Genomic DNA, 16,385 nt, shown 5'->3' with positions numbered 1-16,385 from the left:
GCCCATTTCCCTTGCAGTGCTAACATGTGCTCAGTGAGAGGAATTTCTGATACAAGCAGGGGCCATTTGGGTGGCAATAGTCATCTTCTTTTCTTTTCTTTTCTTTTTTTGTCTTTTCTGGGGCTGCACCCATGGCACATGGAGGTTCCCAGGCTAGGGGTTGAATGGTACCTGTAGCTGCCGGCCCACACCAGAGCCACAGCAACGCGGGATCCGAGCCGTATTGACGACCTACACCACAGCTCAAGGCAATGTCAGATCCTTAGCCCACTGTGTGAGGCCAGGGATCAAACCCTCAACCTCATGGTTCCTAGTCGGATTTGTTCACCACTGTTCCACGACAGGAACTCCTCTCATTCATCCTTGTATTTAAAATTACAATACTGGCTCAGTGGGTTAAGGATCCTACGTTGCTGTGAGCTGTGGTATAGGTCGCAGATGTATCTCGGATTCCGTATTGCTGTGGCACTGGCGTAGGCCGGCAGCTACAGCTACCATTCGACCCCTAGCTTGGGCACCTCCATATGCTTCGGGTGTGGCCCTAGAAAAGTCCAAAAAAAAATAATAGTAATAAAAGAAAGAGAAAATTCATCGGAGCCCCAGAATCATGACATTTCTCAGTCTGCTTGCCAATTAGCAAGCCAGCTTCAGATTCATGGTCTGGACAACCGTGTCAAATGCCTGTGAGAGAAGGCAGGAAAAGGAGTTCTTTGTGTGTCGTGGTTAAGGCTCTCATCACTGGAGCCTCATTCTTTTCATGTACTTGGTGTTCCAGTAGCAGAATAATACTAAATTTTTTTGAATTTTACTGAGAAGAGATCTGTATTTACACATATTCCTCTTTAATACCCTCTTTAGGCTGGTACCTTTGTTTTCCCCACTTGCTGGATGACAGAAAGGAGGCACAGAATGGCTGAATAAATGCCTGGGTTTCTATGGGTAGTGAATTGCACAGTTGAGATATCCAGACAGGTAGCTGGTTCAGAAAGTAACTGTGTATTCACTGCCCACACTATGTTAGACAGACTCTGGGCTTTAAATGACATATCTTCTTGTGTCTAAATGAAAACCTGTTTTTTCCTCACTCTCAAAAGAAATAATGTCCTGATACAAAATCTGAGGGGGCGGGAATGTATCTCTAAAACTCTTCTCTGTGGGCCCCCCAGTCAGTAGGAGGGAAGGTGGGGATTCAGACACCCTTTCAGGCTCCATCCAGAGACAACCAGGACCAGTGAGTGGGGAATGGAACTGTGTGGTTTTCTCTCAGTGTATATCTCAGACAAAGAATCAAATCCTACCCAACCCTCCATTTTCCCAAACCGCTCTATCCAGCTGGGATATATAGAAATGAATAACTTTGAGAGGGAAAAGAGGTGGCCAAAAAAAACCCCAAAATTCCCCCCCCTAGAGTACCCTGCACCCTGAGACGTGGCTTTCATAGGGAGAGGGCTGTATTTCCAGGGCATCTGGCCCATTATCTCCCCTGCCACCAGGAGCAGGATGTTTATACTCTGGACTGACTTTCCAATTGAAACATAATTCACACCCAGTAGCCATCTGTGTCCAGGACTTCTGCACCCACAAATTCAATCCACCAGATGGAAATCATTTGGAAAAAATTCCACAAAGTTCCAAAAAATGATACTCAAATTTGCCACACCAGTATCTATTTGACATTGCAGTTACAACTATTTATAAAGCCATTACATTGTATTAGGTGTTATAAGAAATCTAGAAATAATTTAAAGTATAGAGGAGAATGTATGTAGGGTATCTGCCATTTGGTATAAGATACTTGAGCATTTCTGCATTTGGGAATCCTGGCGGTGTGCTTGAGTCAATCCCCTGTTATTCCAGGAGATGTCTGTGGTTTAAGATTCATCTTTTAACCATGTGTAAATCACTGGCTTCTAGTACATGGACAAGGTTGTGCAATCATTACCACGATCTATTTCAGAGCAGTTTCATCACTCCCCAAAGACTCTCCCAACATAGTCTTCCTTCTCTCCAGTCTCTGGAAACCACTAGTCTGCTTCTCTCCATGGATGTGTTTATTCTGGATATTTCATATAAATGGGAGTGTGGCCTTTCATATCAGGCTCCTTTCACTCAGCATAAGATTCTAAAAGTTCCTCCATGTTGCAGTGTGTATTTGTGCTCCATTTCTTTATATGACTACATCATGTTCCATTGGGTAATACCCCTCTTTTTCAAAAATCCATTCATATGTGGATGTACACATGGGTTGTGTCTAGTCCTTGGCTGTTGTGAATAATGCTGACACGAACTCTCATGGAGAAATTTCATTGTGTCCATTATGCTTTAATTTCTTAGACATACACTTAAGAGTGAAATCTCTGGGTCTTATGGCACATCTCCATTTAGAAGTACTGCCAGATTGCCTCCCACAGTCTCTGCATCATTTTATATTTATATTCCCACCAGAATAAGACAGAAGTCGTCTGTGTGGAATTCTGGTTCTCTACACATCTCCAGCACTTGTTACTGTCTATGGTCTTTTTTAACACCTGCTAGGAGCAGAGTTTCTATCTGAGCCCACTGTGTATTCACAGGAAGATTCACCTATAACAAGGTTCCAGGAGCACAGGGGTGGAGAAACGAGGTGAAGAGAGTAGAGGATCTTTGTTCTAAAAGTGAAAGAAGTTTCTGCCTGATCCCCTGACTCCAAGCCCTGCTGCGCTTAAGTCTCCTCTATCAATATGTGTCTAGTGATCCCTGAATGATGCTATAGATGAAAGTTCCCTAGTTGATACTGGATGGAGCTGAGGGAGGATGAAGGCTATTGGAATTCTGATGAAGGAGTAAGTCCAAAAATAGAAGAAAATATAAGAGAAAAGACCCAGGATGAAAAAAATCACAAACATGAGCAATAGGAGCTTCTAGTCAAGTAGCATCACCAGGCACTGTCACAGAGAGAGAAGAGGTTCCTGGGCCAGGATGGGTTTCTTTGGGCTCAAAGATAAAGGGATCCGTCCCCCATAGGAGAGCAGCAAGCACTCAGCCTGGGCCCAGGGAAGGAAACAGGGGAGCAGAGTAGGACAAACAGACTTCAGGGGAACTTTCAACTAGGACTGAATTCTTCTGAGAATTAACTTCCAGATTTTTCATGCAGTTTGTCTTAGAGGAAAAGGCACTAATTGATAAAGACCAGAAGTTTGGTTACATTTATGGAGATATTGGGCTGGTTCAAAAAGAAACCATATCATACTTTCTTCTCCTGTCTTTGAATTGTGGCATGTAACAGACAAGATTATGACACCCTGATGTCATACATTGTCATGGAAGACTCATCATTCTCAGGAGATTTTGCAAGTCAGTAATTTCCAACTTATATCTTTGGGAATTTTCTAAATATACACCAACACATTGGCCCCAGGTATCCAGGAACCCAATAAAACTCAAGAGGAAATCACACCTTCAGGAACCATCCTGCAATTTCTAATACTTTTATAGGTTGATTAAGAAATAATGCCTCTGTTTTCCTAAACCTCACTTCCTTGTGAAGGGCATGAAGATGGGTCAGCATTATTAAACTGCACATCGTAGGGGGCATTTCATTTCTTCCTTCTTACCACATATGCGGTTATGCCTGTCATAGGGGAACTGGTTAGTGGAGATCCTTTAAGCAACTAATAATAGAATATCTGCCAATATCTGTATTCCCTATAGATACAGATATTGTTATAGCTACATGTAGACATGGAATAACATCAGAAGGGATTTAAAAAGCTTTAATTTTCTCAGAGAAGAACCAACTACAGTGAGATATAGAAAGCATTAGGGTATTGGTCTCATATGTAGGTTTATCAAAGATGACTGAGAAAATTTCATATAACTCCCCCCCATTCCCACGCTTCCAATTCTACCCAAGATAGTCATCCTACTTCACGCTTCCAGTGAAACCCACTGCTGTTCCTTGTTGGTTTCTTATAACTCCCTGTTTCATCTTGCCACTCCTACTCTGCTGCCCAGAAAAACCAAGGCAGGCACTCCCTTTTCCCAGCACTGTCTTTCTTCTTCCTCGCTTTATCTGAAATATAGATTTTCCCCATGACTTCATGTCACTTGACGTTTTCTAAGAGGCAGCTTCTTACTACCTCATCTTCATGCCATGGAACCTGGAAACATGCTCTTTTCTCTCTCTTTTTTTCATTCCTACTGCCTTTTCTAGCCATTGTTATTTAGCTGTCCCAACACTCTAAGTTTCTGGCCCTCCAGGTATTTCATCATATGCCTGCCTTCCATCTTGTATGTTATTCCTTAATATTTATTAATAATCCATTACCTCTCCACCCTTTACTGTTTTCCACTTTGTCCTAACTGCTTTCAGGGCTGGGGGACATTTTACTGGCAACAGCTGAATCCATTCTTGTTTCATTTTACATCATACTATATGATTTCACTTATATCTGGAATCTAATATACAGCAGAAATGAACATATCTACAGAAAAGAAACAAACTCATGGACTTGGAGAACAGACTTGTGGTTGCCAAGGGAGGCAGTAGGATGGACTGGGAGTTTGGCATTAGTAGATGTAAACTATTGCATTTGGCATGGATAAGCAATGAGGTCCTGCTGAATAGCACATGGAACTATATCTGGTCACTTGTGATGGAACATGATGGAGGATAATGTGAGAAAAGATAATGTGTCTGTGTGTGTGTGTGTATGACTGGGTCACTTTTCTGTACAGTAGAAATTGACCGAACATTGTAAATCAACTATAATAGAAAAAGTAAAAATCTTAAAAAAAGAGACCTATGAAATATTTAGAGAAACGGGATCATGGGAAATAACAATCTTTCATATCTTAATTTTATAAATATTGTCATTGGGAAGAAGGATGACAAATTTATATTAAAAAAGACTTTAACATGTAAAAAGTCTTTGGAGAAGGTGGAATGAAAATACAATTTATATGTAAGAAGGAATGATATCCAATATTCAAAAGTTAAGCAACTTATGTGTTTTGAAAATGTTTGATAGTGAGTATCATAGGGTTAGATTTCACCAGATGCATTTAAAAGTGTGGTATAACCGTTTCATTTTAAAATAGCAGCATTCATAGTAGGACATAAATTATATCTTTTGTAACTATTTCCATTATGGACAACATTTTAAAGGTCAACTAAAAACTGTGAGAGGGCTGAAATATAAGTTCTGAGCTGTTCTTGAGCAAAGAGTTTGGACATCACTCTTGTAGCGTTCAATCTAGGGCTATGGAGTTGCTGTATGTTACCAAGTGCTGCCTCCTTCTGGCCACACTTTTAGTGACACCATGTGGTAGTGACTGCAACAAGGAGTCTAAGACTTCCTGAGGATACAACAGACTCCTGGTGTTTCCTCTTTAAAGTAAATGTAAGGGGGAGTTCCCATCATGGCACAGTGGAAATGAATCCGATTAGGAACCATGAGGAGGTTTTGTGTTCGATTCCTGGCCTCGCTCAGTGGGTTAAGGGTCAGGCGTTGCTGAAGCTGTGGTGTAGGCCAGCAGCTGCATCTCTGACCCTTAGCCTGGGAACCTCCATATGCTGCGGGTGTGGCCCAAAAAGCAAAAAAACAAAACAAAACAAAACCCAATGAAGTAATTATGATCCCCTCTCGCCTCCCCTCCTCCCTCCATCCCAACTTTGTAAACCTCCTAGGGTTCTTAAAGTTATTAAGAGAGGGAGGATATAGGGAAAAAGAATAATGTTTTAATAGGATGGTGGATGGATTATTATCTCATCTGATCATGAAAAGGAATGTGGTCTTTTTCTGTATTAACTAAAAAATCATTGTTTCTCCCGACAAAGAAAAGCACTGGACTAAATGGCATTCCCTGGTGAATTCCGAAAACTTAACACAAATCCTTGTCAAACTCTTCCAACAAACTGAAGACAAGAGAGTACTTCCTAACTTGTTCTATAGAGGCAGCCTTGCCTTGATATCAAAGCTACAGAGAGAAAACCACATACCAATACCTCCTAAAATAGTAATACAAAAGTTCTGATAAAGTAATAGCAAACTGGGAGTTCTCTTGCGGCCCAGAGGGTTACAGAACTGGAGTTGTCACTGCAGCATATGCTGATGTATTTCAGCAAGAAAGGCAGTAGAATATCCCCCAGAATTTCATACGGGATTTATTTGCTTGGGCACAGGTAGCCAGTTAAAAGAAAGGAAGATCCAGATGTCAACAAAGTAAAGAGTTCTAATGGTCAAGGTGGAAACTGATTACTAACCAGTTCTAGTCCTAGTCAGATCCTAACCAAATAAGCCACATTTAAGCTTCTCTTTTTTGTCTTCTGTAAGATGAGCAGTTTGGCCTCAGTGAACTTAGGGGTGTCTTTCAGCTCTCATTTGTATAAGCTGAAATCCATTCATTTTACAGTTACAGTCCAATGAGGGAGATGAGCCAAGTTTCCTCCACAAATTTCTCCCAACACTTGAGCCAACTGGATTTGGGGAAGACAGGAGACAGAGACCAGTACTAGTGCATCTGCTTGCACTACAAACACAACTTCCTTATAATTAGTTACTGGTTCATTCGGTACCTCACAACAGATTAATCAAGTATGTTCTGTTTGGTTACTTGGTGCTATTTTTATCTGAGGTTCTCTAAAAGATGAAAAGTAAAACGAGAGGCAGATTCTGCCCTCATGTTGCTCAACCACTCATTTGGCAATATCTGCCGATAAGTACGCATTCAGTGATGTGAGTAAGTAACTTGAGAAGCCCAGACATAGAACGTGGTTAGACTCAAGTGCGAGACAGTGACATGGATTCTCTGTGAAGCTGCCTAGGGAACCTGGGACCATTGTTTAAACACAGTACATCTCAAAGCCTGAGTACCCTTTGCACTATTTGAATCCCATAAAGGAGCTCCAGGGATTCTGTAGTCTTTGTTCTTTAATGAGTTCAACAAACATGAGGTACAATTGCTGTCACCTTGTCACTATTCATTGTGCTGTGTAATTGGAAGAAACAATCCTAGTTTGCCTCTTCCCTATGGAGCACCAGAGCCGACTTCTCCATCTGTACTGGGACAGTGACAGAATCTCAGGTTTCAACACTTCATAGACTCTCTTGCCTGGTTAAGAGCATTAATAATAGCTGGTACTATAACCTCAGAGAAGCAAGTAATGAGATAACCACTGGCTCCAACATCTTGGAACTAAAAAGTACCTTAAAAGCAAAATCAGCAGTAAACATAAAATAAATGACAAGTTATACTTATGGGATGAAAAATATACAAGCTAAACATTTAGTGAAAAGAATAGCAGCACAAGTAGGTCTGCTGAGCTCTGGCCACTGCGGGGGGCCAGTTTCAGGCCTCAGAGATGGGATGAGATCAGGACAGGGAAGGGACTCTAAAAAATCCTTTGCTCCAACTGCCTGATTTGCAACCCCAGAAAACAAGGCCCAGAGGATTTTCTCAAGATTGCTCAGGACACTGGGACTCATCGCTGACCTCAACCAGGGGGACATGACAGACGTGGGCTCTTCCTTCCCAAGCTTTCCTAGAGCTCATATTCCAACTTAACTTTTTTCCTCCGGTTCTCCTATCCTCCTCCTCTCTCTGTTTAAATCCCTTCACACTGACTTCTGGCTCCTTCTGTTGGACTTCAAGTCCCCTTCAAGGAGATAGAACTCAAAGCCTCTGGCCAAGACAAGAATGACCAGACTCTTAGCATCACCCCACCTGTCTCACTATAATGTCCCTTCCCCCACCTTGAGCCACCTGGCCTACTCCTTCCTACCCCTACTAAGAAAAGTATGTGTCCCTCTCCTCACCATGCCCCTATAGGGCCTTTTATGCCCCCAACCAACCAGCAAGTGTATCATAAGACCCCTCTTGCCCCAACTAATTAGCAGGTCAGCAGGTGTAGCCAGAGACCTCTCCTCTCCCTGGGCTATAAAAACAGACATGACTACACACTTGCTTGTTGTTGGCTTTCCCTGATTATCAAGAAGCCAGCCAGCTGTGTTAACAGTGTCTCTTGCCTCAATAAACTTGTCTTTTCTTCACCTTGCTTTGAATCTAGAAAATTATTCTTTCCAACCCATGTACATAGACCATGATACTTTCCATTATTTTTTTTTTTTCCACATCTGCAGGCAAGGGATCAAACCTGCACCACAGCAGTGACAATGCTGGATCCTTAACCACTAGGCCACCAGTGAACTCCCTTTCACCTTTCTTTTATTGTCTGGTATGTTTTGAAGACTTTTAGTATTCTCATACTAATTAAATCAAGTTTTCTGTTTTGAATCCTTTTTTTAATTATTATTTTACAGGTGGATATGTTAAATATTTTGTACTTGTCTTTCTAAAAAAGGGGACATTAATCAAATTGCTTAGTGTCCCTGCATGTCCTCTGTGATTTGACTACCAAACTCCACTCCTCATACCCCCTAGAAAGTACCTCTTTCCCTTCCTGCTCCAGATGCTCCTCTTGGATCTTACCCTGGAGAAGTTGCTTTTCTTTTTAACCCTCCAAATAAGTCTCTGTTGTATACACAGACCTCAGACGCTTATAGCACACACTGTCCACTCTTTCCTGGTCTCAGCATTACTCAGTACATAGGTTGAAAATCCAAAACATCTGCAGTAGGGGTTCCAATTGTGGTTCAGTGGGTTAGGGTCCTGACATAGTGTCTGTGAGGATGAGGGTTTGATCACTGGCCTTGCTCAGTGGGTTAGGGATCCGGTGTTGTCGTGAGCTGCAGGTGTGGCTCAGATCCTGAGTTGCTATGGCTGTGGTGTAGGCTGGCACCTGTAGCTCTGATTTGACTGCCTGGCCCAGGAACTTCCATATGTGGCAGGTGGGGGACTAAAAACAAACAAACAAACAAAAAACAGAACATGAACAGAATGTGTACAGTAAGTCCCAACTCTCCAGCTGTGTATTTTCTGGGTAAGCCTTTCTTTGAGAAGCTGAACTTTGCCTCCCGAACCCCCTAACACGAACACTGGACTGCAGTTTCTAAGGAACATGGAGATGAGAAGGGAGGTGCCAGGCTAGGATGGAGGGGATTTTTTGAGAGGTTGAGAAACCCAGGAGGCAAATCAGCCTTGGTAAGCAAACCACCAAGTGTGTTCTAAAATCCAGGGCCTGGGCTACCAGAGAAGGGTTTTGTGGGGTTCTACAGAGTAGCAAATACATGAGGTTTTATCACTGTGGATGTTCCATTTCATTTCAGACCCAACCTCCCACAGCTCTAGCTATGATACATCCAGAAAAGCAGCTGAATGAAAGATTATGTTTCCAGACAGAAGCTGTAGGTCTGCAGATGGCAAGAGAGTTCTTTCCCAGGATAAAGGATAATTAGCAGCAGGGATTAGGCTGGTGGGGGAGAAAGCTCTCATCTTTATAGGTGATGAGGAGGCTGCATTGAATATTTGCATTACAGATGGAAATTCAGAATGTCTTATAATGAGGAGTTCCCGTCGTGGCTCAGTGGTTAATAAATCTGACTAGGATCCATGAGGATCCTAGTTCAATCCTTGGCCTCCCTCAGTGGGTTAAGGATCCACTGTTGCTGTGAGCTGTGGTGTAGGTTGCAGTTGTGGCTCGGATCCAGCGTTGTTGTCGCTTTGGCATTGAGCAGCTGTAGCTCCGATTCAACCCCTAGCCTGGGAACTTCCATATGCCAAGCATTTGGCACTAAAAAGACAAAAGACAAAAAAAAAAAAAAAGAAAAAAGAGGAATGTCTTATAATGAATAAGTAATAAGAGCTTTTCTAAAACTATTTATTCATTTATCTATCTGTCTACTTAGTTAATACGAACCTCAGGAACCACCTGGAACATGGGCAGAAGGACAGTAACAAAACCTAGATGTCTCAATATGATCAGTATAGTTCAGTTCAGCCCAATCCATCAATTCCCATATGATCATTATAGGAGAGATTTTTTTTTTTTTTGATATTCCCTGCTGTGTACAGCACGATAGAACAGTGCTGGCATCTGTGGGCACCATAAATATTTGTTAAATATCCAAATAAGGTTTTTAACAAATTCCTAGTGAGGAAGAATTAGAAATGAAGGCTGGGGAGTTCCCATAGCTCATCAGAAACAATCTGACTAGTAACAATGAAGTTGAGGGTTCGATCCCTGGCCTTGCTCAGTGGGTTGAGAATCCAGCATTGCTGTGAACTGTGGTGTAGGTCACAGATGCGGCTTGGATCCTGCATCGCTGTGGCTATGGATGTGGTGTAAGCTGGCAGCTGTATCCTATTTGACCCCTTGCCTGAGAATTTCCATATGCTGAAGGTTAGGCTCTAAAAAAGAAGAAGAAATGAAGGCTGGGAGTTCTTGCTGAGGTGCAGTGGGTTAGGAATCCAACTGCAGCAGCTTGGTTTGCCTAAGAGACACAGTTTGATCCCTGGTCCAGTGCTATGGGTTAAAATATCCAGTATCCAGTGTTGCCTCAGGTATGGATTCAATCCTTGGTCCAGGAGCTTCCACATGCCTCAGGTGTGGCCATAGGGAAAAAAAAAAAAAAAAAAAAGAAATGAAGGCTGGGAATCACCATCCATCACTCCTCCTTTGTTTTATGTAGTCATGTTTGCCAACTAAATATGTTCATGCCACAGAATGAGATCGTTTATTCCTCGGCTCTACTCATAAAGTTCTAAGTTTAAGTTCTAAGAGTCATCTCCCCTAAGGACTGCCGCCAAGGCTCTGGCAGAACAGGCAGAGCATGAAGGCCGTGTGCCTTAACAGGGTCTTCTGTTTTATGAATCGATTCTCCTTTCTAACGGCATAGAGCCAAACATTATGGGGAAGAGAAGCAACGGAAAATATCTGCTTCTCTGCCATAGCTTTCCATTTGTTTGATCTTTCTACTTCTCTACTACTGAACAGAAAATGATGCCAAGACCAAGTGCCTTAACATGACCCTTTTCTTAGCTCCCGGTTGTGTGAGTCAGGAAGGCATGAAGGGCTCAGTGGAGATGGCTCGCTCCACTCTGTGTGGTATCTGCTGCGGCTGAAAAGTCTGACTCTTTCCCCCACATCCAGTACCTCTGCTGGGATCTCTGAGATGGGCTGGAATCAGCTGAGACTTAACCGGGGTAAAGAGCTGGACCTCGTGTTGTGCTGTTGGCTGCATTTTCCAGCTCTTCTCTGTTGTTTCAGGGCCTCTTTCTAGCCACTTGATCCCTTCATGTGGTCCCCACACTCTCTCCAGCAAGGTAGTGGGGCTTTTTATATGGCAGCTAAAGGCTCCTCAGAGCCCAGATGTCAAGGCTACCAGATCTTCGTAAGGCTTATGCCCAGAACAGGCACAGCATTGTTAGTTTGTTGTTGTTGTTGTTGTTGTTGTTGTTTTTAGTAAATAGACTTATTTTATGGAGTAGTTTTGGTTTTATAGAAAAAAATAAACAGAAAGTACAGAGGGTTCCCATATACCTTTGTCACCCTCTTTCTGTACAGTTTCCCCTATTGTTACCACCTTGCTTTCGTGTGGCATGTTTGTGACATTCAATGATCATATTAATATATTAACTAAACACCATAATTCACCTTAGGATTCATTCCAATTGCTCGTTGCTAGTATATGGGAAAGAAAGAATTAACTTCAGAGTTCCCATTTTGGCATAGTGGGTTAAGAACCCCATATAGTCTCCATGAAGATGTGGGTTCATTCTCTGGCCTCATTCAGTGGGTTAAGGATCCAGCATTGCCGTGAACTATGGTGTAGGTCACAGACAAGGATCGTATCCTGAATTGCTGTAGCTGTAGAGTAAGCCCATAGCTGCAGCTCCCGTTCAACTCCTAGCCTGGGAACTTCTGTATGCCGCAGATGTGGCCATAAAAAGATAAAAGAAAATAATTAATTTCAATTTATATAAAAAACATCATTTTTGACACATTCTAACATTTAAAGGAAGTCACAGGGGAAGAGGCTACAGAAGGTTTGAATATTGAGAGGTTCATTGGGGGCCACCAATGTGAAAGATCCCCACGCTATAGATGTAATTTATACACATGAACACTAGGAGAGCACAAGAGCCTCCTTTCATTCATGTCCTGGCTTGTGCAGTACTGGTGAAGCCCTACAAGAAATACTTGAAGTTAATTTCAACTGTGGGCAGAGGGAAGCCTTGTGGATGTGGTCCAAACAAACTGGTGTCTGTGCCCCAAATCCTCTCCAGAAACTACAATTTGCAATGTATTTTCCAGATGCTTCCTGCTGTGCCAGGGCCACTAAGATTTGGTGACTTTCTCCAGGTTTGTAAATTCTGCTGGGAAGAGTATTATTTAAAATATTAACCCTAGGTGTTCCCATCATGGCTCAGCGGTTAACAAATACGACTAGGAACCATGAGGTTGTGGGTTTAATCCCTGGTATTGCTCAGTGGGTTAAGGATCTGGCCTTGCCATGAGCTGCGGTGTGGGTCACAGATGTGGCTTGGATCCTGTGTTGCTGTGGCTCTGGCGTAGGCCAGTGGCTACAGCTCCGACTCGACCCCTAGCCTGGGAACCTCCATATGCCACAGGAGTGGCCCAAGAAATGGCAAAAAGACAAAAATAAATAAATAAATAAAAATAAAAAAAATAAATAAATAAAATAAATAAAATAAAATATTAACCCTAAGCCTAACACCCCTTCGAGATGTTTTTAAACTATTTTGAAGAGGAAGAATAAAGTATAAAAGATCAACCTACTCTATTATAAGGCATTATATAGGTAGAGTAATCAAGCCTGTGTGATATTTTTGACAAAGCAGATTTTTGACAAACATTAAAAGCAGTGGAGAAAGGATAGCTTTTCAACAAATGATGTTGGAGAAATTGGATAGCCATAGACACACCTCTCCAAAAAAAAAAGAATCTTGACTTAAACCTCATACAAAAGAAAAATAACTGAAAATGGATCATAGTCTTAAACGTAGATATAAAACTACAGAGCTTTTAGGAAAAAAGAAGTATTTGGGATCTAGGGCTAGGTAAAGAATTCTTAGACTTGACATCAAAATTGTGATCCATAAAAGGCCAGGAATTGAACCTGCACCACTGCAGTAACCAGAGCCATTGCAGGGACAATGCTGGATCCTTAACCTGCTGAGCCATGAGGGAACTCCTTGAGAGCATTTTTTGATGAGACTTAAGAGATTTTTTTTAAAAGACCCATTTTCTTTTAGTTTGTGTTTCAAGTAGTGAATTCCTCTTGACTTAATCTAAGTGTAGACTAAAGTAGTGATACCTATCCAAGGCTTCAAGTATCCACCTTCTAGTACCTGGAGCTGCTTATTATGGTTGAAAGGCTCCTTCTGGGCATCCTGGAAGATAAACAGTAGCATTGTTGATTATTTTTCTTGGGTCTGTGCTTAACACTCTTTCCATTTTGTAGCAACTGAGTCTTTGTCAAGAGCTCTTCTGACTAAGTGGAAAGTGCTCTAGGTGTTGTTTCAAAACTCTTAATTTTCACGTGACCTGGCTTTGTTTGAAAGAGTTGCTTTATGGATGGGAAACTTTTAGTGTTTCATCAAGACTCATCATTTTAAAATGCCCTGATAGAAAAACAAACTTTTGCAAAAAATAGAGGTTAATTGTGGGGACTACATCTTAAGGATTTGGGGAGCCTGGGAGGTGGGAACTTTTGAATCACAGCAAAATGTACTTGCTAGAATATCGTTCTCACCTTATGTTACTGATCATGTGTGGTTCCAGCCCCAACCGGCAGTCAGTGAAAAAGCCTTGCGTGTGTTCTTGGCAGTTTCTTCTCCCAGTTTCCAAACTGGCCTTTCCAAATCTTCATCTTTTGCCTCACCCCAACTGGAAGGGCCTCCCTTTCCCCTCCATTTAATAAAAAGCGGAACAAATTTAGTGTAACAAATGGTTATTGAGTGCTTACAAAATGTAAAAGACATTATCCCTGTCCCTGAGGAATTAACAATGTAGACAATTATTTTTTTGGGGAGGGCTGCACTTGGGGCATATGAAAGTTCCCAGGCTAGAGGTCCACCCAGAGCTGCAGCTGCCGGCCTACACCAGAGCCACAGCAACGCGGGATCTGAGGCATGTCTGTGACCCACTCCACGGCTCACAACAATGCCGGATCTGTAACCCACTGAGCGAGGTCAGGGATCCAACCCGCATCTCCATGGATCCTAGTAGGGTTCGTTAACCACTAAGCCATGAAGAGAACTCCCTATACAAAACTTTTAACTCTTATATGTGCAAATTTATTTAAATACATATCCAACCTCTCTACTCCACCCTTGTGTCGGGTAAGGGCCAGCTCTCAATTTGAGTAAGGTTGGTTCTTCCACTGGTGTTGTGACTTGCTGCCTCACATCTCTTGAAGTAACTTTTCTCATCAATTTTTCTCTTTCTTTTCTCTCATAGCCATTTGCTCATTTTCTATCCTTCAGTATATACATTTAGTACCCAGCATCACATTGAGCTGCCTTGCAGACCTTTTAAAATTCTTTGTCTGGTTCAAATAAAAGTCAGTAAATGTTTCTATTTATTATAGCCTCTCAAGAAAATGCCAAAGAGGTGGGGTTGCCAGATAAATTACAGAATGCCCAGTTACATTTGAATTTCAGATAAACCATGACAAACCTTTTAGTGTGAATATGTACTGTGCATAGTATAGATCCATCCCATGCAATATTGGGGATATACTTATTCTAGAATAATAATTCATTGTTAACCTGAAAGTCAGGCTTAACTGGGGTATCCTGTATTTTTAATTGCTAAATTTGACAACCCTATAAAAGAAAATGACATTCATAATGCAAATGAAAACTCCCCCAAGATGAACATTATCTTTTTCTGTCTCCCACATATGAGCAGATGCTCTCAAAGCCCACCTCCCCTTCACTCCCATTCTAGGCTCCCAAGAACAACCAACTCAGTCTAAACAGCCTCCTCTTTATCTAATTACATTCTGGCTTTGGCTTCATCCTGCCAGAGACTCTCAGTTCCGCAGTAAATCTTTTGCTTCTCTGTTCTGTCCCCACACCCACCCTTCACACATTATCCCTACTGAAGCCGCAGAAGTGGTCCTGGCTCAACTGACTATTCTCATTGATCTCCTCCCTCTGGGAAGTCAGGGAGAGAGTGAGGCTGGGAATACATACCATTCATTGTTTTTTTTCCTCTGTCTGAATAAACTGAATTTGCAGACGTCTCTTCACCTTTGCACATTGTCTTATGTCACAGCTTTGCTTAAAGGGAGTGTTTTTAATATGTTCTACAATGCATTGCATCCTGGATTCTTCACTTAGAACACCATTCAAGCAACTTCTGCTAAGATCATTTTTGCCCTCCTGGCTGCCTCCAGGTTCTTTCTTGAAATTCTCCTCCTTTACCTTCCGAGGAAGGCCACCAGGTACAGGTGGTGCTAGTGGTGCCCAAGATAAGCAAGAGCTGGGGGCAGAAATCCAGACTATGCTTGGCTCTCCAGCCCCTGCTCCCTGTCCCAGGCTGAGGAGGTCCAATAAATAACACTTCTTACCTCACTCAGTCCTGAAAAATATTGAGGAATAGCAAAATTCAGGCAGATGGAGGACAAAATATTTATGGCAGATAAAGATAGGTTGAAAGACAGGACTTAGGAATGAGCCAACAATGGGTTTTCTGATTCTGGTCCCCAGAATGAAACAAGTGTACAGCCTAGTCACAAGGATTCCTAGGTTGTCAGTGTGGGGTGTTGCCCCAGGAAAACTTAGGACAGGAGGACTAGACCAATGTTCCCTTTGTACAGCTAGCACGCATATAAGGAAACTGGAGGGCAGCTCCTCTCCCCAGTCCACCAACAGGGGGTGTCATAGATTAGATGTGCTGGATTCCTCTTGTGGGCGTCTTCAGATTCTGTCAGCCCACTTCCGAATCCAGCTCTCGTGAGGCTACCAGTTCTGCACAGGCTTTACATAACTTGGTGCATTGCAACCTGACAGCACCTCCCCTCACATCTTGCTTCTAGTTCCAGGAGGGTTCCACTGCTTTGGTGTGGGATGTGCATGCTTGACGTAGTGTTAGGGGACCATGGACTGAAACTACCCACCTTGGCTAAGCACGGTAATAGCTTCTTGCATGAATCGGTTCAAAAAAGGAGGTCCTGATGAGGAACACGGTGCTGCCCTGAAGACTAACCAGGGGATTTGGGAGGGACTGACAGGAGGAAGGAGACAACCAAGCTCCCAATGATCTCAGAGGGACAGCAGTTGAGTGATGGCTTGAAGCCAGCAAGATCTTAATTCTCTGCTCAGGAATTGAAACTGGGTAGCCCGGATGAAAACCAGGAATCCTAGCCACTAGACTAACTAGATTCCAAAAGCAGAATTTCCCTGATTCTTGCCCTCTGTTGAAAGCAAGAATGTTTCAAGGAGTCAAAGACTGCAGGGAGCCGAGAAAATACAAG

This window comes from Phacochoerus africanus, chromosome 2 (genome assembly GCF_016906955.1).
Source record: "Phacochoerus africanus isolate WHEZ1 chromosome 2, ROS_Pafr_v1, whole genome shotgun sequence".
Taxonomy (NCBI): domain Eukaryota; kingdom Metazoa; phylum Chordata; class Mammalia; order Artiodactyla; family Suidae; genus Phacochoerus; species Phacochoerus africanus.
This window is presented reverse-complemented; position numbering follows the sequence as displayed.